The sequence below is a fragment of the Siphateles boraxobius genome, unplaced genomic scaffold, assembly GCF_051911475.1.
Source record: "Siphateles boraxobius isolate OS27281-9 unplaced genomic scaffold, OSU_SipBor_1 19, whole genome shotgun sequence".
In the NCBI taxonomy this organism is placed as follows: Eukaryota; Metazoa; Chordata; class Actinopteri; order Cypriniformes; family Leuciscidae; genus Siphateles; species Siphateles boraxobius.
The window spans coordinates 1,798,370-1,824,520 of record NW_027508799.1 but is presented as its reverse complement, the minus strand read 5'-3'; the positions used below and the strand labels follow the sequence as shown (position 1 = coordinate 1,824,520).

Sequence of the window (26,151 nt, the reverse complement as noted above, 5' to 3'; positions counted from 1 at the left end):
TTAAAGGGGGCTGAGGAGGATACCACCAAAGCTTCAGCTGGGACATTATTTCTGGCTTTTCGGTTCGCATGTTGGCCTTAAACAGTGTGTTCCGGATCCACTCATGCTGGAAAGGTGGAAGATGATCTCTCCAGTGACTAGGAAGCTCAGCTGGTGGCTGATGATGAGGAAGAGCTGGTGTCTGTGCTGTTTCCGCTGATGGAGACGGACCGGCACAGGCCTCTGAGTGAACAGTAACATAAACAATATAAGGATGACTGTTATTTGATAGTAATATGCCATAAATGCAGTCCACAAACAGCCGGCGAAGCAGTAATTTTAAACAAGTATTAATAATAATTATGATTATATTTAGGAATAACAGTGAAGAAAATGGTATTAGTGTCAAGAAGCAAAGAACACAGTGTACACTTTATTGATGTAAGGAATATGGGATCAATATAGCTCTTTGAGAATGAGGATTAGATGGAATGAAAGAAGGAAAATGAGTCGTGATGAATTCAGTAAAAAAAAGTATGAGTAAAAAGTATTCACAGACATGAAGCATGCACACAGACACAATAAGGAAAAACTGTTCCTCTAATTATTAGAACAATGAATCTCCACCATCCTGTCTGCTCAGGTTGAGTGAGTGAGAAGAGCAAGCGGTGTGAAAAAATTATCCAGTGATTGTTTAGCAACAGGTAAGTTCGGAAACGCAAATAAATACACTGACACCTTTGGACATCCTTAAGGTTTGGAAGAAGTGCACTCAAAGAATGCCTCCCGCTTGAGGCATGATGTCACATAATTCTGTATTGTAAACAAAAAATATTTTAAAATGTTTATTTATTTTCAAAAATAATGATTCTCAGTGGGTTTCCACAAAACATTCTTATAATATTTGCATTTGTGTCATATGCCACACCTGTATTTAGCTGTGCTTCACATTGTGATGCAGCAAATACCAGCTCCTCATCATCATCTTCAGCAGTGGGAATGGAAGTGCCTGGAGCACAAATGTTAAAACTATTACTGTGATCAATACATGGAGACAAACATATGTAAGATGTTGCTTACTTACCAGTAGCGAAAAGCTGCTTTGGGACCAAATGTTTGGCTGGGGGTTCTGCTGCCGGAGGAGGTAAAGTGGACTGCAGTAATGGATCTGGAAACAACAAGTGGACAAGTTTGCCATGACGATAAATGAATACATGTAGAACTGCTGTAGGGAAAATTCTATATTTACACTCCTACTCACAGGGTTTAACTGGTGACATTAGTTTTTTTGCCAGCTGTGAAGGTGACAAATGTTTGCTACGCGCCAACAGTGCTTTCACAGTGGCGGTCTGCTGTAAACCAGTTTGGATGGCTGTAGGTGGACGTGCAGAGGCACTAGAGGTTGCAGGTGGACGTGCAGAGGTACTGGAGGCTGCAGGTGGACGTGCAGGCTGATGTACACTGGTGCCCATATCAGAAGCCCGTCTTTTCAGGACATACGCATTGAAAATGGCCATGGTAGTGTTGGGCCTGGCATCTGCCTTAACCAAGTACCTGATGAGGGATTCGGCCTCATTGCTCTGGTCATCATAAACATCCTTCATGGACCGGCCCTGAAAGTCACCAAACTCCACCATCAAGCAGCCCTGGTCTCCAGTTGCCCGGGCTTCTGCTTGCATTTCCTGCTTCCTCTTATACTTCTCTACTTCTTCTGCCATCTCTCTAATATGAGAAGTGTACTGTAGGAACAGTTGTTTATTTTCTGACAGGGGGGTTGTCTGCGCTTTCTCACTGGAAATGCTGAGCACCAAATACACTGCGTACCCCAGAGAGTTTTCCAGGAGCCATCTAAATCTCTGACCCTGGTACATCCCAAACTGAAGTTTGCAGTGAGCCAGTACTAAAAACTGGTCACTGGGATCTCCACCGTTTGTGCAGACAAAAGTACTTGCCTCTGCCAGCACCTCCTCCTTCGATTTGGCCCTTCCAGACACCACATTTTGAAGTTGCTTCGCCTCCGCCGATGGCGCCATGAGGAGACGGTTTGATGTTGCTGACTGGCGACGAAAAACGGGGTATGCGTACATTTTCTGAAATGAAAATCAGAAAGAGACTATTACCTCTGTCAATCTAAAAGATACCTGTATGTTAAGTGTGTTACAATAATTTAGCAAACTACACAGCAGGACTTAAATCATGTTTTTCAGGCATTTTGGGTGACAATATGGAAAGAAATTATATGAAATATTAGATATTATTATGAAAATCTTGGCAATTACTACTAACTCCCATTATTACACTTCTTTTTTCATTACATGTTGCCCCAAGAATACATTAATATGCAAATTAGATACATAGATACATTGTATAAAATGGGAAAACCCGCTTATGGCCATTTTACACACATATTGCATAAAGCAAAATGGAAGTCTATATCAAATCATTCTGTTATCTTTTATAACATAGTTGGGAATCATCTTCATACAAAGTTTGGTATATAAAATCCTGAAACCTAAACAATTTCAGGATATAAAACACTGATATAATTAAGCTATATCCTCCTGAGACCAAAAAAAGTTTAGTTAATTTAGTATTATGTGTGTCATTACATTGTTTAGAGCATAAGAAAGTTTTTTGCAAAAACGTTTTTTTTTTTTATAATGTTCATATAGGTTATACTATGTCTTCTGTAGAGGACACTAGGACTCATTTTTTATTATTATTTTATTTAAAGACATGAATAGGCAAAAACAATGTTTTTTTTTAGATCACGTCTTTTTAAATAAAATAATAATAAAAAAATGAGTCCTAGTAGTGTCCTATACAGAAGACATAGTATAACCTATATGAACATTATAAAAATAAAAATAAACGTTTTTGCAAAAAACTTTCTTATGCTCTAAACAATGTAATGACACACAAAATACTAAATTATTAACTAAAATTTTTTTGGTCTCAGGAGGATATAGCTTAATTAGCGGCCGGCTAATTAACTTAACAGTAGCTACATGTTTTCTTTTCTGTATTTTATCATGGGAAAAGTTACAGGTTCACAGGTACTGAAGTAAACCTGTAATATACACGCTAGCTAGCTATATTGGCATGTCTAATTTTCCAAAAATACACAATGTATATGAATAAATATTAAACGATTATACAGTAATGAAGAATAGCCTTACCTGTTGCAAAGATGACAATAATAGGAGCCGCTGATTGGTCAAAAGTACGTCACAGAAGAGAAACACGATTGGTCAAAAGTAAGCCACAGGAGAGAAACGCGATTGGTCAAAAGTAAGCCACAGGAGAGAAACGCGATTGGTCAAAAGTAAGCCACAGCAGAGAAACGCGATTGGTCAAAAGTAAGCCACAGTCAAAAGTAAGCCACAGCAGAGAAACGCGATTGGCTCACGTGGGCTTACTTTGGGCATACTTTAGCTCAATCGGTAGGAAGCAGCAAGCGCAAGCGAGAGGTAGCGGGATCGATGCCTGCATTCTCCAGTGCTGTCCATCCTTTTTATGCCCCCCTTCAAGGGGCACTACCTAGATGAGCTCTTGCGGCTCAGTGCTGCCGAAAAAGTTTTTTCGAACGAGGTACTGCACACATTCCTGGCAAAAGCAGGTCCCACCGAGATTTGAACTCGGATCGCTGGATTCAGAGCCCAGAGTGCAAACCATTACACCGTGGAACCTTGGCGTGTGTCAACTTTTCCCATGAGCAGCAGAGATTTAAGTCATTGAGTCCAAAAGCACGATAGCAAGGAGCAAATGAAGCCTTTGCTTTTTAAGCCCATGTTTCCCCAATTCCGACTCTGTTTGAGAGTGCCAATTTCACTTTCACGTCAGCAGTTGCGCATCACCTCTGTTTTTTCCCACCCTTCTGCAAATAACCTGAAATGGTTCTACCGAGATTGGAACTTGGATCGCTGGATTCAAAGCCCAAAGTGCTAACCATTACACCATGGAACCAACACTTCCTGATAGCTGGCTGTCTGAGAGGCAGATAGCGATGAGGCTAGGTGGAATCAGGTAGACTAAAAGAGGCGGACGTGGTTCCTCTGCCGAAACCCGGGATATAAATATCCTGGTTGCCCTAATCAGGCTGAAGAGATTAAAAGCAAAGCCTAATAATGGGCTCGTCCGGGACTTGAACCCGGGACCTCTCGCACCCTAAGCGAGAATAATACCCCTATACCAATGAGCCGAAACATACGTCCTCCCTGCTGCTGCCGGGCCGCAAACATTTCAGCTTGCATGGCTTAAAGCGCAATTTTTTGATTAAATCTACAATTAAAAGGTAGCCAGTGCAAAGTTTCCAGCACAGAGGAAATGCGGCCTCTTTTTTTGTGGTCATTGGAAATCACGCTGCAGCACCTGCACACGAATAATGAGAAGCTTACTTACAGGAGCCTGGTCTGCAACACTGGACCCAGTTGATGTTGCAGGAGCAGAGGCAGCACTTGGCTGGACAGAAGCCTGTGGAGGAGACTGCAGAGGAGGCTGAACAGGGCGCAGAGGAGGAGACTGCAGAGGAGGCTGGGCAGGGCGCAGAGGAGGAGACTGCAGAGGAGGCTGGGCAGGGCGCAGAGGAGGAGACTGCAGAGGAGGCTGGGCAGGGCGCAGAGGAGGAGACTGCAGAGGAGGCTGGGCAGGGCGCTGCAGTCCTGTGGGTGGCTGTAGTGAGGATGGTCCTGGTGCAGAGGGACAGGGGTTGAAGGCCTTGCTGGAAAGATGGGAGTTGCTCTTTCCAGTGGACAGGAAGCTCTGCAGGCGACTGGGACATCTGGCCAGGGGTCCACAATGCTGGAGGAGCAGGATAAGGGGCAGGAGCAGGGGCAGTAGCACGAGCCGGGGCAGGAGGAGGGCCTCTCGAGCCTGCAGTGGCTGGAGAAAAAAGAAAAAACTTACCCACTTACAGGGTTTGGCTGGAGACAAAATCTTTTGTGCCAGCTGTGAAGCAAATAAATGCTTCCCCCGCGCCAACAGGGCCTTCACATTGGTCGCCAGCAGTGGGCTGTTCTTAGTGGCAGTAGGTGGAGGAGGAACAGACACAGTGGCAGTGGGCACAGCAGCAGTGAGGACAGATGCAGTGGGCAAAGTGGCGGTGGGCACGTGGGCTGGAGCCTGCCTCTTCAGCACGTATGCTTTGAAAAGGGCCATATTGGTGTTAGGCCCGGCCTTTGCCTTCTTCAGGTAGGTGATGAGAGCCTGGGCCTCCTTGCTTGGGTCCTCATACACCTCCTTTATTGACCTACCCTTAAAATCCCCAAACTCCACCATCAGACACCAAGAGTCTCCTGTCCTGTGGGCATCCTGCAGCATGGCCTGTTTTTTTCTGATACACCTCTACAGCCTCGCCTACCTCCCTGATCTGCGAGGTGTATCTGAGGAACAGGTGTTTGTTGTCCGACAGCGGGTTGTCCCTCTCCTCCTCCCCCAAAATGCTGCTGACCAGATAGCAGGCATACCACAGTGAGTTCTTCAGCAGCCTGAGGAACCTCTGACCCTGGTGTTTCCCAAACTGGATCTTGCAGTGAGACAGAACCAGGAACTGGTCTCCAGGATTCCCTCCATTCTGCCTCACAAAGGCAGTGGCCTCAGCCAAGACCTCCTCTTTACACCTGGCCCTCCCTGCCAACACGATCTTCCTCCTATTGGCCTCCTCAGTTGGCCCCATAAGGAGTCGACCCTCAGAGGTTCTTCGTAAAACCGGGTATGCATACATAATCTGAAAGGACACAGGCATAAACAGAACGTTACATAGCTGTCATATTCCAACTGAAAGTATTTTACTACAGCATTTTTTTTATGTAAGTAATTATTATAATATTATAATAATTAATGATTATTATTATTATGAGCATAAGCATTATTGTTTTTTATACAACTGTGAATCACTTTGAATTGCCTTGTGTACAAATTGTAAATAGTGTGATGAACTAATTAATAAGAAAATAAATTACACTTCTTGGTACAATCTTGCTGGTATCATGCCATGCTTAAATCGTTTTGTTTTGTTTAGCTTTTGTGGCAGAGATTACTAAGAAACACCAAATATAACATAAAGGCGTTTATGACAATTCATAATAATATGATCATCAAACAGATCTAAAACTTAAAATGGTATATCAAATCGTTTTGGTATATCTTTTATAACATAGTTGAGAATCATTTGTTGAAACAAAAAAACACTTGTTTTTGCCTATTCATGTCTTTTTAAATATGTATAACATAGTATTTAAAAAGATAACATAAATATGTATACTGGTGTATAACATAGTATAGTATAACATATATGAATTAAACTTTTTTTTTTAAAGGTTTTAGTAAAAATCTTCTTGTGCTCAAAATAATGTAATGAATGACACAAAAAATACTAAATTAACTACAACAAAAAAATGGTTTAAGGAGGATATAGCTTAATTAGTGGTCGGCTAATTATCTTGACAGTAGTGACAATTTTTTTTACTGTATATCATGGTAAACTTGCAGGTTCACATGTACAGAAGAAAACGTGTGCTTTTACACGCTAGCTGGCTTTATTGCCATGTTTAATTGTCTAAAAACAAACACTGTTTATGAATAAATAATGATCGATTATAGAGTCGTGAAGAATAGACTTACCTGTTGCAAAGATTGCAAAGATGACGATAATAACAGCGGTCGCCGATTGGTCAAAAGTAAGCCACAGGAGCAGAGCCAGGAGAGAAACGCGATTGGTCAAAAGTAAGCCACAGGAGAGAAAGGCGATTGGTCAAAAGTAAGCCACAGGAGAGAAACACGATTGGTCAAAAGTAAGCCACAGGAGAGAACAAGATTGGTCAAAAGTAAGCCACAGCAGAGAAACACAATTGGCTCACGTGGGCTTACTTTGGGCTTACTTTGGCTCAATCGGTAGGAAGCAGTAGGCGCAAGCGAGAGGTAGTGGGATCGATGCCTGCATTCTCCAGTGCTGTCCATCCTTTTTACGCCCCACTTCAAGGGGCACTACCTAGATGAGCTCTTGCGGCTCAGTGCTGCCGAAAAAGTTTTTTCGAACGAGGTACTGCACACATTCCTGGCAAAAGCAGGTCCCACCGAGATTTGAACTCGGATCGCTGGATTCAGAGCCCAGAGTGCTAACCATTACACGATGGAACCTTGGCGTGTGTCAACTTTTCCCATGAGCAGCAGAGATTTAAGTCATTGAGTCCAGAAGCACGATAGCAAGGATTTAAGTCATTGAGTCCAGAAGCACGATATCAAGGAGCAAATGAAGCCTTTGCTTTTTAAGCCCATGTTTCCCCAATTCCGACTCGGTTTGAGAGTGCCAATTTCACCGCCACGTCAGCAGTTGCGCATCACCTCTGTTTCTTCCCTCCCTTCCGCAAAGAACCTAAAAAGGTTCCACCGAGATTTGAACTCAGACTTCTGGATTCAAAGCCCAGAGTGCTAATCATTACACCATGGAACCAACACACTCTGCTAGCTGGCTGTCTGAGAGTCAGATAGCGATGAGGCTAGGTGGAATCAGGTAGACTAAAAGAGGCGGACATGGTTCCTCTGCCGAAACCCGGTATTGAACCAGGGACCTTTAGATCTTCAGTCTAACGCTCTCCCAACTGAGCTATTTCGGCCAGATACTTGTATGGTTTAGCCAGAAGGGATGTCTGGGAGACCGCCCGTCATTTTCGAGAAGAGCAGAGCGAAGGTCCCAGAGAGAAAATGAGTGGCCCGTACGGGGATGAAAACCCGCCACCTTGGCGTTATTAGCACCACGCTCTAAGCAACTGAGCTAACCGGCCTCTCTCTGGCACATTTTATCCCCAATTTCTCACAAATATCCTGGTTGCCCTAATCAGGCTGAAGAGATTAAAAGCAAAGCCTAATAATGGGCTCGTCTGGGATTTGAGCCCGGGACCTCTCGCACCCTAAGCGAGAATCATACCCCTAGACCAATGAGCCGAAACATACATCCTCCCTGCTGCTGCCGGGCCGCAAACATTTCAGCTTCCATGGCTTAAAGCGCAATTTTTTGATTAAATCTACTATTAAAAGGTAGCCAGTGCAAAGTTTCCAGCACAGAGGAAATGCGGCATCTTTTTTGTGGTCATTGGAAATCACGCTGCAGGACCTGCACACGAATAATGAGAAGCTTACTTACAGGAGCCTGGTCTGCAACACTGGACCCAGTTCATGTTGCAGGAGCAGAGGCAGCACTTGGCTGGACAGAAGGCTGTGGAGGAGACTGCAGAGGAGGCTGAGCAGGGCGCAGAGGAGGAGACTGCAGAGGGGCTGGGCAGGGCGCAGAGGAGGAGACTGCAGAGGAGGCTGGGCAGGCCGCAGAGGAGGAGACTGCAGAGGAGGCTGGGCAGGGCGCTGCAGTCCTGTGGGTGGCTGTAGTGAGGATGGTCCTGGTGCAGAGGGACAGGGGTTGAAGGCCTTGCTGGAAAGATTGGAGTTGCTCTTTCCAGTGGACAGGAAGCTCTGCAGGCGACTGGGACACCTGGCCAGGGGTCCACAATGCTGGAGGAGCAGGATAAGGGGCAGGAGCAGGGGCAGTAGCACGAGCCGGGGCAGGAGCAGGGCCTCTCGAGCCTGCAGTGGCTGGAGCGTAAAAAAACACAACGAAATTATCTTATTGTTTTAGACTTTCACTGCATGACTTTCTCAGCTCTGCTGGACAGCTACTGCGATTACAAGGTTTACTGCAAAGCATGTACGATTAGTAGAGAGATGACATGATGATGAAAAGATGGAAGGAAGCAGTGAAAATCATCCTGTTTTTCATCCAAGCACCATTAGAAGAAATACAAGAAGAAAAAAAGATGGGATCAGCCAAGTGTGAAGCGAAGCAGACCAAACACTACAACAGCCACTTATTCCAAGGGGAGTGGGGGAAGTGTGAGATGACAAGAATGAGCTTTAGTCAGTGATTACGATAAAAAATGAAATAAAACCTTTTACATACACCTTTAAATTATCTTTTTTCCTTTGAGGATGTTCACTCAAAGAGTGAATGTAGATTGACACCTGAGAAGTGCCATTCCTCTGTGTTGTGAAATAAAATAATATGTCATTTAAAAAATACTGTTTTGTTTTATTTGTAATTGTTTGTAAAATATTGTTTAAGATTTACATACCTTGAGGAAGTTGTTCCTCAGCTTGCGAGGCTACAGTTGCCATCTCCAGGTCATCTTCCTCCTCAAAAAAATCCGTAGCAGCAGAGTCTGTAAAATAACATAAAACACTAAGCACATGTCACCAACACACTTGTATGCGTTAAGTGATACTCACCACATGTAAAGAGCTGTCTCCGGACTGCGGACTCAGACGCAGGTGGTACACGTGGTCCTGCAGCTGTTGAACACGTATTTTCGTTAGACATATATACTGCATAATATATACTGTAATTATTTTAAAGCTTGCAAATCACTTACAGGGTTTGGCTGGAGACAAAATCTTTTGTGCCAGCTGTGAAGCAGATAAATGCTTCCCCCACGCCAACAGGGCCTTCACATTGGTCGCCAGCAGTGGCCTGTTCTTAGTGGCAGTAGGTGGAGGAGGAACAGACACAGTGGCAGTGGGCACAGCAGCAGTGAGGACAGATGCAGTGGGCACAGTGGTGGTGGGCACGTGGGCTGGAGCCTGCCTCTTCAGCACGTATGCTTTGAAAAGGGCCATATTGGTGTTAGGCCCGGCCTTTGCCTTCTTCAGGTAGGTGATGATAATAGCCTGGGCCTCCTTGCTTGGGTCCTCATACACCTCCTTCATTGACCTACCCTTAAAATCCCCAAACTCCACCATCAGACATCCAGAGTCTCCTGTCCTCTGGGCCTCCTGCAGCATGGCCTGTTTTATATGACACACCTCCACAGCCTCGCCTACCTCCCTGATCTGCGAGGTGTATCTGAGGAACAGGTGTTTGTTGTCAGACAGCGGGTTGTCCCTCTCCTCCTCCCCCAAAATGCTGCTGACCAGATAGCAGGCATACCCCAGTGAGTTCTCCAGCAGCCACAGGAACCTCTGACCCTGGTGTTTCCCAAACTGGATCTTGCAGTGAGCCAGAACCAGGAACTGGTCTCCAGGATTCCCTCCATTCTGCCTCACAAAGGCAGTGGCCTCAGCCAGGACCTCCTCCTTACACCTGGCCCTCCCTGCCAACACGATCTTCCTCCTATTGGCCTCCTCAGTTGGCCCCATAAGGAGTCGACCCTCAGAGGTTCTTCGTAAAACCGGGTATGCATACATAATCTGAAAGGACACAGGCATAAACAGAACGTTACATAGCTGTCATATTCCAACTGAAAGTATTTTACTACAGCATTTATTTTTTATGTAATTAATTATTATAATATTATAATAATTAATGATTATTATTATTATGAGCATAAGCATTATTGTTTTTATACAACTGTGAATCACTTTGAATTGCCTTGTGTACAAATTGTAAATAGTGTGATGAACTTATTAATAAGAAAATCAATAACACTTCTTGGTACAATCTTGCTGGTATCATGCCATGTATCATGTATCATGGTAAAGTTGCAGGTTCACATGTACAGAAGAAAACGTGTGCTATTACACGCCAGCTAGCTTTATTGGCATGTTTAATTGTGTAAAAACAAACACTGTTTATGAATAAATAATGATCGATTATACAGTCGTGAAGAATAGACTTACCTGTTGCAAAGATGACGATAATTACTACTGATGACGACTACTTCCTGCTCAGCTACTGTTCGGACGCTCTCGCTTACTGCTCCACGCTTTGCTCTATCGCTTTTATATTTCTATAATTTATCTCCTTTTATCACCTAATTTTAACTTCAGCAAATCAGCACAGTGCTCAAACGCTTGGATTACTACAAAAAAAAGCAGAATTATTTTATTCGACCAGCCTCCCACTGAATCTAGTGCTTCTCGACAGGCCATACTGAGTGTAGAGAAACAAGCCGATCGTTTTACTAATCGATGGCACAAACAGGGTGCGAGACCCAAAGGCACTCGAGACATCAGATTGTCACGAGCATCACATATTACTGCAGTAGCATCCTCTACCCCAGATACGGCTCTGACAAGGACTGCAAACACTGGTCTCCTACCACCGCCTATACATCTTGAGAACAGATTTGAAGTATTAATGAATGAGGAATCCCCAAATTTGATGAATGTGATCGCACACAGACAGAATCAGCCAGTAGCTAACACTGATGCTAACTGGGGCTCAAGGTCGAGCAGACAGCGGCACTCAGCTCACAGTGCAGCCGAGCCCAGGACTCTGATAGTGGGCGACTCCGTAATCAGAAACATTAATAGCAGGGATACAACAACGTGCTGCCTTCCACAAGCAACAACTTCTGATGTAAACAGGGAACTTCAGAACATTCTGATGAAACATAAGACTGCAAATCGACTCATCATTCATGTGGGGAAGAATGATATTCATAAAGAGCAGTCGGAACTTCTTAAAAAGGATTTCAATGAACTTTTTGAAACACTTAAAAGACTGAAAGTTCAAACATTCATCAGTGGACCACTCCCAGCAAGAGGAACAAACAGGTTTTCACGGTTGCTTGGGCTTAATACATGGCTGCAAAAAACCTGCAATATAAAAGGAGTGAACTTTATTGACAACTTCAATCTTTTCTGGAGTCAGAGGCAACTGTTTCAACAGGATGGCCAACCACCCAAACAAACTTGGTTCAAGAGTGCTAAAGGACAATATCTACTTCTCCCTCCGTCATCCTTCTGCAATGTGTGCCAATCCACTCAACCTGAATGGCACACACACACCTGGATACAGTATGAATGACCACAGGATTTCACTTCAGCACCTGAATGGACATGCGGTTGACACATCACACAAGGACAGTGATAACACCACTCAGCCACAACAACCTCTGCTCACGGACACAATCTCAGCTGAGCCCTGCCCACAGAGCTCACCACAGACAGACTGTGACATACCAGCACTGCTCCAAGATACAGCACCCATAGACGACTTTCTGGAAAACAGCCAGGGAAACCAGGACAGCATATTACAGCCTCCAATAACACCAGAGCAAAAATCCCTCTCACCGGAAACATTATCACTCTCTCCAGCATCTCCACTTCTGTGCTTCTCAGAGAAAATGGAACAACTGGTGCATGCTGGAACTAGACTATCCCACTCTTTTGCTGCGAGCCCCCAGATACCAACCAAAAAACGCCAGGCCCCACAACCACCAAAGCCTGCGGGCCCAGCTCGCCCTCCCCCTCCCCCTCCCCCTCCCCCTCCCCCTCCTCCTCCTCCTCCCCCTCCTCCTGTGAGAGCTCTTCGGCCTCTGCCACAGTGCCAGGGCCCACACCCTCCTCCAGCGGCTCGAGGTGAACCAAAAACAACTGATACCAGCTCTCAGTGATATGTGTCGGGTCCCCGCTATGATAACAATAACTTTCTCAAATGTTTACAGAACAAGCGGGAACCCAGTGTGCCTGTATCTTTTTCTATTGCTGTTCGAATACATGATAGAAAGTCTAAGGCCTTCAAAAGCCGTACAGCAAACCCATCTAATCTGGTGCCTATTAAACGACATACCAAGATTGCTGTAGGGACAAAAAGTAAGACTGTTAAGTTAGCACTTTTAAACATCCGCTCACTTAAAAATAAATCACTTTTAGTCAACGACTTAATAACCACATACAACCTGGATTTTATGTTGCTAAATGAAACTTGGCTAGAAGAAAGTTGCAGTGCAGCAGTCCTCAATGAAACAGCCCCTCCTAACTTTACTTGTATGAGTGTCTGCAGAGCTGTCAGAAGAGGCGGAGGTTTAGCTGCTCTTTATAAAGATGTCTATCAATGTAAGCAAATATCATTTGGGAATTACCCGTCTTTCGAGTATCCGGGTATTGTGTTAAAAGGTGCTCCACGCATTTTACTTATCATTGTTTACAGGCCTCCAAAATACTCTCCAGCTTTTGCTGAGAACTTAACAGAACTTTTATCAACAATTTCCTCAGAGTTTGACTGCTTTGCCATTGCTGGAGATTTTAACATTCACATAGATAATGCAGAAAACAATATGGCAAAATAAATCAAAACTGTTTTAAAAACTTTTGATCTGACTCAGCATGTACATGGACCCACACATAATCGTGGACACACTCTAGATTTACTTATCAGTAAGGGTCTAAACATTTCATCAATTGTTATTAAGGATGTAGCACTGTCTGATCATTTTTGTATTTTCTTTGATATATTGATCTCTCCTGCCATTGAAGCTAGATCTGTGTCTGTCAAGAAGAGATGCTTAAATGAGAACACTAGTGTACTATTTATGAAGGCTATATCTTTAACACCAAGCATATCTGCTGACTCTGTTGATTTTCTCCTTGATTCTTTTAACTCAAAAGTTAAGAGTGTAATTGATGATATTGCTCCTGTGAAAGTCAGGAAGAAGAGTGGCAGACAAAAAGCACCTTGGAGAAACTCAACAGCAGTGCAAAATATGAAAAGACAATGCAGAAAAGCAGAGCGCATGTGGCGGAAGACAAAACTTGTAGTCCATTATAACATCTACAAAGACAGCATCCATGCTTTCAATAAGGAACTAAGCAAAGCTAGACAGACTTTTTCTCGAATATTATAAACAGCAATATAAACAACACGCGCACTCTTTTTGCTACTGTAGAGAGACTGACAACCCCCCCAAGCCAGATTCCCAGTGAAATGCTCTCAGTGAGAAAGTGCAGTGAGTTTACTTCTTTCTTCTCTGAGAAAATCAATAATATCAGAAAGGTGATCAGCTCATCCTTGAGTTGCGCTGGGGTCAGGCAGATCAGACAACAGCACGAGAAAGTAGCCACTATGTCTGATTTCGAAGAAATTGATGGCAAAATTTTGGAAGAAACCGTACAGCAACTAAAAACATCAACCTGCGCCCTTGACGCACTTCCCACATCTTTTTTCAAAAATGTGTTACACAGCTTAGAAGCAGATCTCCTGGAAGTGGTAAATGCCTCACTTCTCTCTGGGAGTTTTCCGACCTCCCTGAAAACTGCTGTCGTCAAGCCCCTCCTGAAAAAGAGCAATCTGGATAAGACCATATTAAACAACTATAGACCGATATCAAATCTTCCTTTCATAGGCAAGATCATTGAAAAAGTTGTCTTCAATCAGCTGAACAAATTCTTAAGCTCGAATGGATACCATTTTTTGACCATTTTCAATCTGGTTTCCGACCGCACCACAGTACAGAGGCCGCGCTCATAAAGATAATAAATGATATTCGCTTAAATACTGATACAGGCAAATTATCAGTGCTGGTACTACTCGACCTCAGTGCTGCATTTGACACTGTCGATCACAAAATACTTCTTGACAGGCTGGAAAACTGGGTCGGGCTTTCTGGGATAGTCCTAAAATGGTTCAGGTCATACTTAGGAGGCAGAGGTTATTATGTGAGTATAGGAGACCATAAGTCTGAGTGGACATCCATGACATGTGGAGTCCCTCAAGGCTCAATTCTTGCGCCACTCCTATTCAACCTGTACATGCTCCCAATGAGCCAAATAATGAGAAAGAACCAAATGGCTTACCATAGCTATGCAGACGACACACAGCTCTACTTATCCCTATCGCCTAACGATTACAGCCCCATTGACTCCCTTTGCCAATGCATTGATGAAGTAAACAATTGGATGTGCCAAAACTTTCTTCAGTTAAACAAAGACAAAACTGAAGTCATTGCGTTTGGAAACAAAGATGAAGTTCTCAAGGTGAACGCATACCTTCAGTCTAGGGGTCAAACAACTAAAAATTTAGTCAGGAATCTGGGTGTGTCTCTAGAGTCAGACCTTAGTTTCAGTAGTCATGTCAAAGCAATAACTAAATCAGCATATTATCACCTGAAAAATATTGCAAGAATTAGATGCTTTGTTTCCAGTCAAGACTTAGAAAAACTTGTGCATGCTTTCATCACCAGTAGGGTGGATTATTGTAATGGACTTCTCAATGGCCTTCCCAAAAAGACCATAAGACAGTTGCAGCTCATACAGAACGCTGCTGCTAGGATTCTGAGCAGAACCAGAAAATATGAACACATCACACCAGTCCTCAGGTCTTTACACTGGCTGCCAGTTACATTTAGGATTGATTTTAAAGTATTATTACTGGTATATAAATCATTCAATGGCCTAGGACCTCAATACATTGCAGATATGCTCAGTGAATATAAACCCAACAGATCACTCAGATCATTAGGATCACATCGGCTAGAAATACCAAGGGTTCACTCTAAGCATGGCGAGTCTGCTTTTAGCTACTATGCCAGCCGCAGCTGGAACCAGCTTCCAGAAGAGATCAGATGTGCTCCTACAGTAGTCACAATCAAATCCAGACTCAAAACACATCTGTTTAACTGTGCATTTACTGAATGAGCACTGTGCCACTGTTCGTCCGACTGTTTGCACTGTATTTTATTTTATGTTTTAATTATTCTGATTTCATTTGATTATTTCTGTATTTTATCTTTTATTCCAAACTGTTTTAATTATTCTGATTTCTTTTGATTATTTTAATTTCTTCTATGTAAAGCACTTTGAATTACCATTGTGTAGGAAATGTGCTATATAAATAAACTTGCCTTGCCTTGCCTTGCCTAATAATAGCGGTCGCCGATTGGTCAAAAGTAAGCCACAGGAGCAGAGCCAGGAGAGAAACGCGATTGGTCAAAAGTAAGCCACAGGAGAGAAAGGCGATTGGTCAAAAGTAAGCCACATGAGAGAAACACGATTGGTCAAAAGTAAGCCACAGGAGAGAACGCGATTGGTCAAAAGTAAGCCACAGCAGAGAAACACGATTGGCTCACGTGGGCTTACTTTGGGCTTACTTTGGCTCAATCGGTAGGAAGCAGTAGGCGCAAGCGAGAGGTAGTGGGATCGATGCCTGCATTCTCCAGTGCTGTCCATCCTTTTTACGCCCCCCTTCAAGGGGCACTACCTAGATGAGCTCTTGCGGCTCAGTGCTGCCGAAAAAGTTTTTTCGAACGAGGTACTGCACACATTCCTGGCAAAAGCAGGTCCCACCAAGATTTGAACTCGGATCGCTGAATTCAGAGCCCAGAGTGCTAACCATTACACCGTGGAACCTTGGCGTGTGTCAACTTTTCCCATGAGCAGAAGAGATTTAAGTCATTGAGTCCAAAAGCACGATAGCAAGGAGCAAATGAAGCCTTTGCTCTTTAAGCCCATGTTTTCCCAATTCCGACTCTGTTTGAGAGTGCCAATTTCACTGCCACGTCAGCAGTTGCGCATCACCTCTGTTTTTTCCCACCCTTCCGCAAAGAACCTGAAAAGGTTCTACCGTGATTGGAACTTGGATCGCTGGATTCAAAGCCCAAAGTGCTAACCATTACACCATGGAACTAACACTTCCTGACAGCTGGCTGTCTGAGAGGCAGATAGCGATGAGGCTAGGTGGAATCAGGTAGACTAAAAGAGGCGGACGTGGTTCCTCTGCCGAAACCCGGGATATAAATATCCTGGTTGCCCTAATCAGGCTGAAGAAATTAAAAGCTAAGCCTAATAATGGGCTCGTCCGGGATTTGAACCCGGGACCTCTCGCACCCTAAGCGAGAATCATACCCCTAGACCAACGAGCCGAAACCTACATCCTCCTTGCTGCTGCCGGGCCGGAAACATTTCAGCTTCCATGGCTTAAAGCGCAATTTTTTGATTAAATCTAAAATTAAAAGGTAGCCGGTGCAAAGTTTCCAGCACAGAGGAAATGCGGCCTCTTTTTTTGTGGTCATTGGAAATCACGCTGCAGGACCTGCACACGAATAATGAGAAGCTTACTTACAGGAGCCTGGTCTGCAACACTGGACCCAGTTGATGTTGCAGGAGCAGAGGCAGCACTTGGCTGGACAGAAGGCTGTGGAGGAGACTGCAGAGGAGGCTGAGCAGGGCGCAGAGGAGGAGACTGCAGAGGAGGCTGGGCAGGGCACAGGAGGAGACTGCAGAGGAGGCTGGGCAGGGCGCAGAGGAGGAGACTGCAGAGGAGGCTGGGCAGGGCGCAGAGTAGGAGACTGCAGAGGAGGCTGGGCAGGGCGCTGCAGTCCTGTGGGTGGCTGTAGTGAGGATGGTCCTGGTGCAGAGGGACAGGGGTTGAAGGCCTTGCTGGAAAGATGGGAGTTAATCTTTCCAGTGGACAGGAAGCTCTGCAGGCGACTGGTACACCTGGCCAGGGGTCCACAATGCTGGAGGAGCAGGATAAGGGGCAGGAGCAGGGGCAGTAGTACGAGCCGGGGCAGGAGCAGGGCCTCTCGAGCCTGCAGTGGCTGGAGAAAAAAGAAAAAAACTTACCCACTTACAGGGTTTGGCTGGAGACAAAATCTTTTGTGCCAGCTGTGAAGCAAATAAATGCTTCCCCCGCGCCAACAGGGCCTTCACATTGGTCGCCAGCAGTGGCCTGTTCTTAGTGGCAGTAGGTGGAGGAGGAACAGACACAGTGGCAGTGGGCACAGCAGCAGTGAGGACAGATGCAGTGGGCACAGTGGTGGTGGGCACGTGGGCTGGAGCCTGCCTCTTCAGCACGTATGCTTTGAAAAGGGCCATATTGGTGTTAGGCCTGGCCTTTGCCTTCTTCAGGTAGGTGATGAGAGCCTGGGCCTCCTTGCTTGGGTCCTCATACACCTCCTTCATTGACCTACCCTTACAATCCCCAAACTCCACCATCAGACATCCAGAGTCTCCTGTCCTCTGGGCCTCCTGCAGCATGGCCTGTTTTATATGATACACCTCCACAGCCTCGCCTACCTCCCTGATCTGCGAGGTGTATCTGAGGAACAGGTGTTTGTTGTCCGACAGCGGGTTGTCCCTCTCCTCCTCCCCCAAAATGCTGCTGACCAGATAGCAGGCATACCCCAGTGAGTTCTCCAGCAGCCACAGGAAAATCTGACCCTGGTGTTTCCCAAACTGGATCTTGCAGTGAGCCAGAACCAATAACTGGTCTCCAGGATTCCCTCCATTCTGCCTCACAAAGGCAGTGGCCTCAGCCAGGACCTCCTCCTTACACCTGGCCCTCCCTGCCAACACGATCTTCCTCCTATTGGCCTCCTCAGTTGGCCCCATAAGGAGTCGACCCTCAGAGGTTCTTCGTAAAACCGGGTATGCATACATAATCTGAAAGGACACAGGCATAAACAGAATGTTACATAGCTGTCATATTCCAACTGAAAGTATTTTACTACAGCATTTCTTTTTATGTAATTAATTATTATAATATTATAATAATTAATGAATATTATTATTATTATTATGAGCATAAGCATTATTGTTTTTTATACAACTGTGAATCACTTTGAATTGCCTTGTGTACAAATTGTAAATAGTGTGATGAACTTATTAATAAGAAAATAAATAACACTTCTTGGTACAATCTTGCTGGTATCATGCCATGCTTAAATCGTTTTGTTTTGTTTAGCTTTTGTGGCAGAGATTACTAAGAAACACCAAATATAACATAAAGGCGTTTATGACAATTCATAATAATATGATCATCAAACAGATCTAAAACTTAAAATGGTATATCAAATCGTTTTGGTATATCTTTTATAACATAGTTGAGAATCATTTGTTGAAACAAAAAACACTTGTTTTTGCCTATTCATGTCTTTTTAAATATGTATAACATAGTATTTAAAAAGATAACATAAATATTTATACTGGTGTATAACATAGTATAGTATAACATATATGAATTAAACTTTTTTTTTAAAAGGTTTTAGTAAAAATCTTCTTGTGCTCAAAATAATGTAATGAATGACACAAAAAATACTAAATTAACAACAACAAAAAAATGGTTTAAGGAGGATATAGCTTAATTAGCGGTCGGCTAATTATCTTGACAGTAGTGAGATGTTTTTAACTGTATATCATGGTAAAGTTGCAGGTTCACATGTACAGAAGAAAACGTGTGCTATTACACGCTAGCTGGCTTTATTGCCATGTTTAATTGTCTAAAAACAAACACTGTTTATGAATAAATAATGATCGATTATAGAGTCGTGAAGAATAGACTTACCTGTTGCAAAGATTGCAAAGATGACGATAATAACAGCGGTCGCCGATTGGTCAAAAGTAAGCCACAGGAGCAGAGCCAGGAGAGAAACGCGATTGGTCAAAAGTAAGCCACAGGAGAGAAAGGCGATTGGTCAAAAGTAAGCCACAGGAGAGAAACACGATTGGTCAAAAGTAAGCCACAGGAGAGAACGCGATTGGTCAAAAGTAAGCCACAGCAGAGAAACACAATTGGCTCACGTGGGCTTACTTTGGGCTTACTTTGGCTCAATCGGTAGGAAGCAGTAGGCGCAAGCGAGAGGTAGTGGGATCGATGCCTGCATTCTCCAGTGCTGTCCATCCTTTTTACGCCCCACTTCAAGGGGCACTACCTAGATGAGCTCTTGCGGCTCAGTGCTGCCGAAAAAGTTTTTTCGAACGAGGTACTGCACACATTCCTGGCAAAAGCAAGTCCCACCGAAATTTGAACTCGGATCGCTGGATTCAGAGCCCAGAGTGCTAACCATTACACCATGGAACCTTGGCGTGTGTCAACTTTTCCCATGAGCAGCAGAGATTTAAGTCATTGAGTCCAGAAGCACGATAGCAAGGATTTAAGTCATTGAGTCCAGAAGCACGATAGCAAGGAGCAAATGAAGCCTTTGCTTTTTAAGCCCATGTTTCCCCAATTCCGACTCGGTTTGAGAGTGCCAATTTCACCGCCACGTCAGCAGTTGCGCATCACCTCTGTTTTTTCCCTCCCTTCCGCAAAGAACCTAAAAAGGTTCCACCGAGATTTGAACTCAGATTTCTGGATTCAAAGCCCAGAGTGCTAATCATTACACCATGAAACCAACACACTCTGCTAGCTGGCTGTCTGAGAGGCAGATAGCGATGAGGCTAGGTGGACTCAGGTAGACTAAAAGAGGCGGACGTGGTTCCTCTGCCGAAACCCGGTATTGAACCAGGGACCTTTAGATCTTCAGTCTAACGCTCTCCCAACTGAGCCATTTCGGACAGATACTTGCATGGTTTAGCCAGCAGGGATGTCTGGGAGACCGCCCGTCATTTTCGAGAAGAGCAGAGCGAAGGTCCCAGAGAGAAAATGAGTGGCCCGTACGGGGATGAAACCCGCGACCTTGGCGTTACTAGCACCACGCTCTAAGCAACTTAGCTAACCGGCCTCTCTCTGGCACATTTTATCCCCAATTTCTCACAAATATCCTGGTTGCCCTAATCAGGCTGAAGAGATTAAAAGCAAAGCCTAATAATGGGCTCGTCTGGGATTTGAACCCGGGACCTCTCGCACCCTAAGCGAGAATCATACCCCTAGACCAACGAGCCAAAACATACATCCTCCCTGCTGCTGCCGGGCCGCAAACATTTCAGCTTCCATGGCTTAAAGCGCAATTTTTTGATTAAATCTACTATTAAAAGGTAGCCAGTGCAAAGTTTCCAGCACACAGGAAATGCGGCCTCTTTTTTTGTGGTCATTGGAAATCACGCTGCAGGACCTGCACACGAATAATGAGAAGCTTACTTACAGGAGCCTGGTCTGCAACACTGGACCCAGTTGATGTTGCAGGAGCAGAGGCAGCACTTGGCTGGACAGAAGGCTGTGGAGGAGACTGCAGAGGAGGCTGAGCAGGGCGCAGAGGAGGAGACTGCAGAGGGGCTGGGCAGGGCGCAGAGGAGGAGACTGCAGAGGAGGCTGGGCAGGCCGCAGAGGAGGAGACTGCAAAGGAGGCTGGGCAGGGCGCAGAGGAGGAGACTGCAGAGGAGGCTGGGCAGGGCGCTGCAGTCCTGTGGGTGGCTGTAGTGAGGATGGTCCTGGTGCAGAGGGACAGGGGTTGAAGGCCTTGCTGGAAAGATTGGAGTTGCTCTTTCCAGTGGACAGGAAGCTCTGCAGGCGACTGGGACACCTGGCCAGGGGTCCACAATGCTGGAGGAGCAGGATAAGGGGCAGGAGCAGGGGCAGTAGCACGAGCCGGGGCAGGAGCAGGGCCTCTCGAGCCTGCAGTGGCTAAAGAAAAAAGAAAAAACTTACCCACTTACAGGGTTTGGCTGGAGACAAAATCTTTTGTGCCAGCTGTGAAGCAAATAAATGCTTCCCCCGCGCCAACAGGGCCTACACATTGGTCGCCAGCAGTGGCCTGTTCTTAGTGGCAGTAGGTGGAGGAGGAACAGACACAGTGGCAGTGGGCACAGCATCAGTGAGGACAGATGCAGTGGGCACAGTGGTGGTGGGCACGTGGGCTGGAGTAATGTATATAATAATGTAATGAATGACACAAAAAATACTAAATTAACAACAACAAAAAAATGGTTTAAGGAGGATATAGCTTAATTAGCGGTCGGCTAATTATCTTGACAGTAGTGGCATGTTTTTTACTGTATATCATGGTAAAGTTGCAGGTTCACATGTACAGAAGAAAACGTGTGCTATTACACGCTAGCTAGCTTTATTGGCATGTTTAATTGTCCAAAATCAAACACTGTTTATGAATGAATAATGATCGATTATACAGTCGTGAAGAATAAACTTACCTGTTGCAAAGATTGCAAAGATGACGATAATAATCGCGGTCGCCGATTGGTCAAAAGTAAGCCACAGGAGCAGACCCAGGAGAGAAACGCGATTGGTCAAAAGTAAGCCACAGGAGAGAAAGGCGATTGGTCAAAAGTAAGCCACAGGAGAGAAACACGATTGGTCAAAAGTAAGCCACAGGAGAGAACGCGATTGGTCAAAAGTAAGCCACAGCAGAGAAACACGATTGGCTCACGTGGGCTTACTTTGGGCTTACTTTGGCTCAATCGGTAGGAAGCAGTAGGCGCAAGCGAGAGGTAGTGGGATCGATGCCTGCATTCTCCAGTGCTGTCCATCCTTTTTACGCCCCCCTTCAAGGGGCACTACCTAGATGAGCTCTTGCGGCTCAGTGCTGCCGAAAATGTTTTTTCGAACGAGGTACTGCACACATTCCTGGCAAATGCAGGTCCCACCGAGATTTGAACTCGGATCTACAATTAAAAGGTAGCCAGTGATCGCGCCCTCGTCTTTGTCTTTGAGAGCGATGGACACCTCCTCTCCATCATCGAGGGGAATTAGCTCAAATGGTAGAGCGCTCGCTTAGCATGCGAGAGGTAGCGGGATCGATGCCTGCATTCTCCAGTGCTGTCCATCCTTTTTACGCCCCCCTTCAAGAGGCACTACCTAGATGAGCTCTTGCGGCTCAGTGCTGCCGAAAAAGTTTTTTCGAACGAGGTACTGCACACATTCCTGGCAAAAGCAGGTCCCACCGAGATTTGAACTCGGATCGCTGGATTCAGAACCAAGAGTGCAAACCATTACACCATGGAACCTTGGCGTGTGTCAACTTTTCCCATGAGCAGCAGAGATTTAAGTCATTGAGTCCAAAAGCACGATAGCAAGGAGCAAATGAAGCCTTTGCTTTTTAAGCCCATGTTTCCCCAATTCCGACTCTGTTTGAGATTGCCAATTTCACTGCCACGTCAGCAGTTGCGCATCACCTCTGCTTTTTCGCACCCTTCCGCAAAGAACCTAAAAAGGTTCTACCTAGATTGGAACTTGGATCGCTGGATTCAAAGCCCAAAGTGCTAACCATTACACCATGGAACCAACACTTCCTGATAGCTGGCTGTCTGAGAGGCAGATAGCGATGAGGCTAGGTGGAATCAGGTAGACTAAAAGAGGCGGACGTGGTTCCTCTGCCGAAACCCGGGATATAAATATCCTGGTTGCCCTAATCAGGCTGAAGAGATTAAAAGCAAAGCCTAATAATGGGCTCGTCCAGGATTTGAACCCGGGACCTCTCGCACCCTAAGCGAGAATCATACCCCTATACCAATGAGCCGAAACATACATCCTCCCTGCTGCTGCCGAGCCGCAAACATTCCAGCTTGCATGGCTTAAAGCGCAATTTTTTTATTAAATCTACAATTAAAAGGTAGCCAGTGCAAAGTTTCCAGCACAGAGGAAATGCGGCCTCTTTTGTTGTGGTCATTGGAAATCACGCTGCAGCACTTGCATACGAATAATGAGAAGCTTACTTACAGGAGCCTGGTCTGCAACACTGGACCCAGTTGATGTTGCAGGAGCAGAGGCAGCACTTGGCTGGACAGAAGGCTGTGGAGGAGACTGCAGAGGAGGCTGAACAGGGCGCAGAGGAGGAGACTGCAGAGGAGGCTGGGCAGGGCGCAGAGGAGGAGACTGCAGAGGAGGCTGGGCAGGGCGCAGAGGAGGAGACTGCAGAGGAGGCTGGGCAGGGCGCAGAGGAGGAGACTGCAGAGGAGGCTGGGCAGGGCGCTGCAGTCCTGTGGGTGGCTGTAGTGAGGATGGTCCTGGTGCAGAGGGACAGGGGTTGAAGGCCTTGCTGGAAAGATGGGAGTTGCTCTTTCCAGTGGACAGGAAGCTCTGCAGGCGACTGGGACACCTGGCCAGGGGTCCACATTGCTGGAGGAGCAGGACAAGGGGCAGGAGCAGGGGCAGTAGCACAAGCCGGGGCAGGAGCAGGGCCTCTCGAGCCTGAAGTGGCTGGAGCGTAAAAAAACACAACAAAATGATCTTATTGTTTTAGACTTTCACTGCATGACTTTCTCAGCTCTGCTGGACAGCTACTGCGATTACAAGGTTTACTGCAAAGCATGTATGATTAGTAGAGAGATGACATGATGATTAAAAGATGGAAGGAAGCAGTGAAAATCATCCTGTTTTTCATCCAAGCACCATTAGAAGAAATACAAGAAGAAAAAAAGATGGGATCAGCCAAGTGTGAAGCGAAGCAGACCAAACACTACAACAGCCACTTATTCCAAGGGGAGTGGGGGAAGTGTGAGATGACAAGAATGAGCTTTAGTCAGTGATTACGATAAAAAATGAAATAAAACCTTTTACATACACCTTTAAATTATCTTTTTTCCTTTGAGGATGTTCACTCAAAGAGTGAATGTAGATTGACACCTGAGAAGTGCCATTCCTCTGTGTTGTGAAATAAAATAATATGTCATTTAAAAAATACTGTTTTGTTTTATTTGTAATTGTTTGTAAAATATTGTTTAAGATTTACATACCTTGAGGAAGTTGTTCCTCAGCTTGCGAGGCTACAGTTGCCATCTCCAGGTCATCTTCCTCCTCAAAAAAATCCGTAGCAGCAGAGTCTGTAAAATAACATAAAACACTAAGCACATGTCACCAACACACTTGTATGCGTTAAGTGATACTCACCACATGTAAAGAGCTGTCTCCGGGCTGCGGACTCAGACGCAGGTGGTACACGTGGTCCTGCAGCTGTTGAACACGTATTTTCGTTAGACATATATACTGCATAATATATACTGTAATGATTTTAAAGCTTGCAAATCACTTACAGGGTTTGGCTGGAGACAAAATATTTTGTGCCAGCTGTGAAGCAGATAAATGCTTCCCCCACGCCAACAGGGCCTTCACATTGGTCGCCAGCAGTGGTCTGTTCTTAGTGGCAGTAGGTGGAGGAGGAACAGACACAGTGGCAGTGGGCACAGCAGCAGTGAGGACAGATGCAGTGGGCACAGTGGTGGTGGGCACGTGGGCTGGAGCCTGCCTCTTCAGCATGTATGCTTTGAAAAGGGCCATATTGGTGTTAGGCCCGGCCTTTGCCTTCTTCAGGTAGGTGATGATAATAGCCTGGGCCTCCTTGCTTGGGTCCTCATACACCTCCTTCATTGACCTACCCTTAAAATCCCCAAACTCCACCATCAGACATCCAGAGTCTCCTGTCCTCTGGGCCTCCTGCAGCATGTTCTGTTTTATATGACACACCTCCACAGCCTCGCCTACCTCCCTGATCTTCGAGGTGTATCTGAGGAACAGGTGTTTGTTGTCAGACAGCGGGTTGTCCCTCTCCTCCTCCCCCAAAATGCTGCTGACCAGATAGCAGGCATACCCCAGTGAGTTCTCCAGCAGCCACAGGAACCTCTGACCCTGGTGTTTCCCAAACTGGATCTTGCAGTGAGCCAGAACCAGGAACTGGTCTCCAGGATTCCCTCCATTCTGCCTCACAAAGGCAGTGGCCTCAGCCAGGACCTCCTCCTTACACCTGGCCCTCCCTGCCAACACGATCTTCCTCCTATTGGCCTCCTCAGTTGGCCCCATAAGGAGTCGACCCTCAGAGGTTCTTCGTAAAACCGGGTATGCATACATAATCTGAAAGGACACAGGCATAAACAGCACGTTACATAGCTGTCATATTCCAACTGAAAGTATTTTACTACAGCATTTCTTTTTTATGTAATTAATTATTATAATATTATAATAATTAATGATTATTATTATTATGCGCATAAGCATTATTGTTTTTATACAACTGTGAATCACTTTGAATTGCCTTGTGTACAAATTGTAAATAGTGTGATGAACTTTTTAATAAGAAAATCAATAACACTTCTTGGTACAATCTTGCTGGTATCATGCCATGCTTAAATCGTTTTGTTTTGTTTAGCTTTTGTGGCAGAGATTACTAAGAAACACCAAATATAACATAAAGGCGTTTATGACAATTCATAATAATATGATCATCAAACAGATCTAAAACTTAAAATGGTATATCAAATCGTTTTGGTATATCTTTTATAACATAGTTGAGAATCATTTGTTGAAACAAAAAAACACTTGTTTTTGCCTATTCATGTCTTTTTAAATATGTATAACATAGTATTTAAAAAGATAACATAAATATGTATACTGGTGTATAACATACTATAGTATAACATATATGAATTAAACTTTTTTTTTAAAGGTTTTAGTAAAAATCTTCTTGTGCTCAAAATAATGTAATGAATGACACAAAAAAATACTAAATTAACAACAACAAAAAAATGGTTTAAGGAGGATATAGCTTAATTAGCGGTCGGATAATTATCTTGACAGTAGTGGCATGTTTTTTACTGTATATCATGGTAAAGTTGCAGGTTCACATGTACAGAAGAAAACGTGTGCTATTACACGCCAGCTAGCTTTATTGGCATGTTTAATTGTCTAAAAACAAACACTGTTTATTAATAAATAATGATCGATTATACAGTTGTGAAGAATAGACTTACCTGTTGCAAAGATGACGATAATTACTACTGATGACGACTACTTCCTGCTCAGCTACT

General features: G+C 44.8%; 7 non-coding genes across 7 annotated transcripts; all 7 read right to left on the bottom strand.

Moving 5' to 3' along the window:
* Positions 1-4,108: 4,108 nt before the first annotated feature.
* On the bottom strand, positions 4,109-4,180 carry trnap-agg (transfer RNA proline (anticodon AGG)). Its single transcript has one exon. It is a non-coding gene; the product is annotated as a tRNA-Pro (tRNA).
* A 2,864-nt stretch (positions 4,181-7,044) lies between these two features.
* On the bottom strand, positions 7,045-7,116 carry trnaq-cug (transfer RNA glutamine (anticodon CUG)). The gene has a single exon. It is a non-coding gene; the product is annotated as a tRNA-Gln (tRNA).
* A 241-nt stretch (positions 7,117-7,357) lies between these two features.
* trnaq-uug (transfer RNA glutamine (anticodon UUG)) lies at positions 7,358-7,429 on the bottom strand. Its single transcript has one exon. It is a non-coding gene; the product is annotated as a tRNA-Gln (tRNA).
* A 90-nt stretch (positions 7,430-7,519) lies between these two features.
* trnaf-gaa (transfer RNA phenylalanine (anticodon GAA)) lies at positions 7,520-7,592 on the bottom strand. Its single transcript has one exon. It is a non-coding gene; the product is annotated as a tRNA-Phe (tRNA).
* Positions 7,593-16,529: 8,937 nt separating this feature from the next.
* On the bottom strand, positions 16,530-16,601 carry trnap-agg (transfer RNA proline (anticodon AGG)). Its single transcript has one exon. It is a non-coding gene; the product is annotated as a tRNA-Pro (tRNA).
* A 3,342-nt stretch (positions 16,602-19,943) lies between these two features.
* Positions 19,944-20,016, bottom strand: trnaf-gaa (transfer RNA phenylalanine (anticodon GAA)). Its single transcript has one exon. It is a non-coding gene; the product is annotated as a tRNA-Phe (tRNA).
* A 255-nt stretch (positions 20,017-20,271) lies between these two features.
* trnap-agg (transfer RNA proline (anticodon AGG)) lies at positions 20,272-20,343 on the bottom strand. Its single transcript has one exon. It is a non-coding gene; the product is annotated as a tRNA-Pro (tRNA).
* Between the last annotated feature and the right edge of the window lie 5,808 nt (positions 20,344-26,151).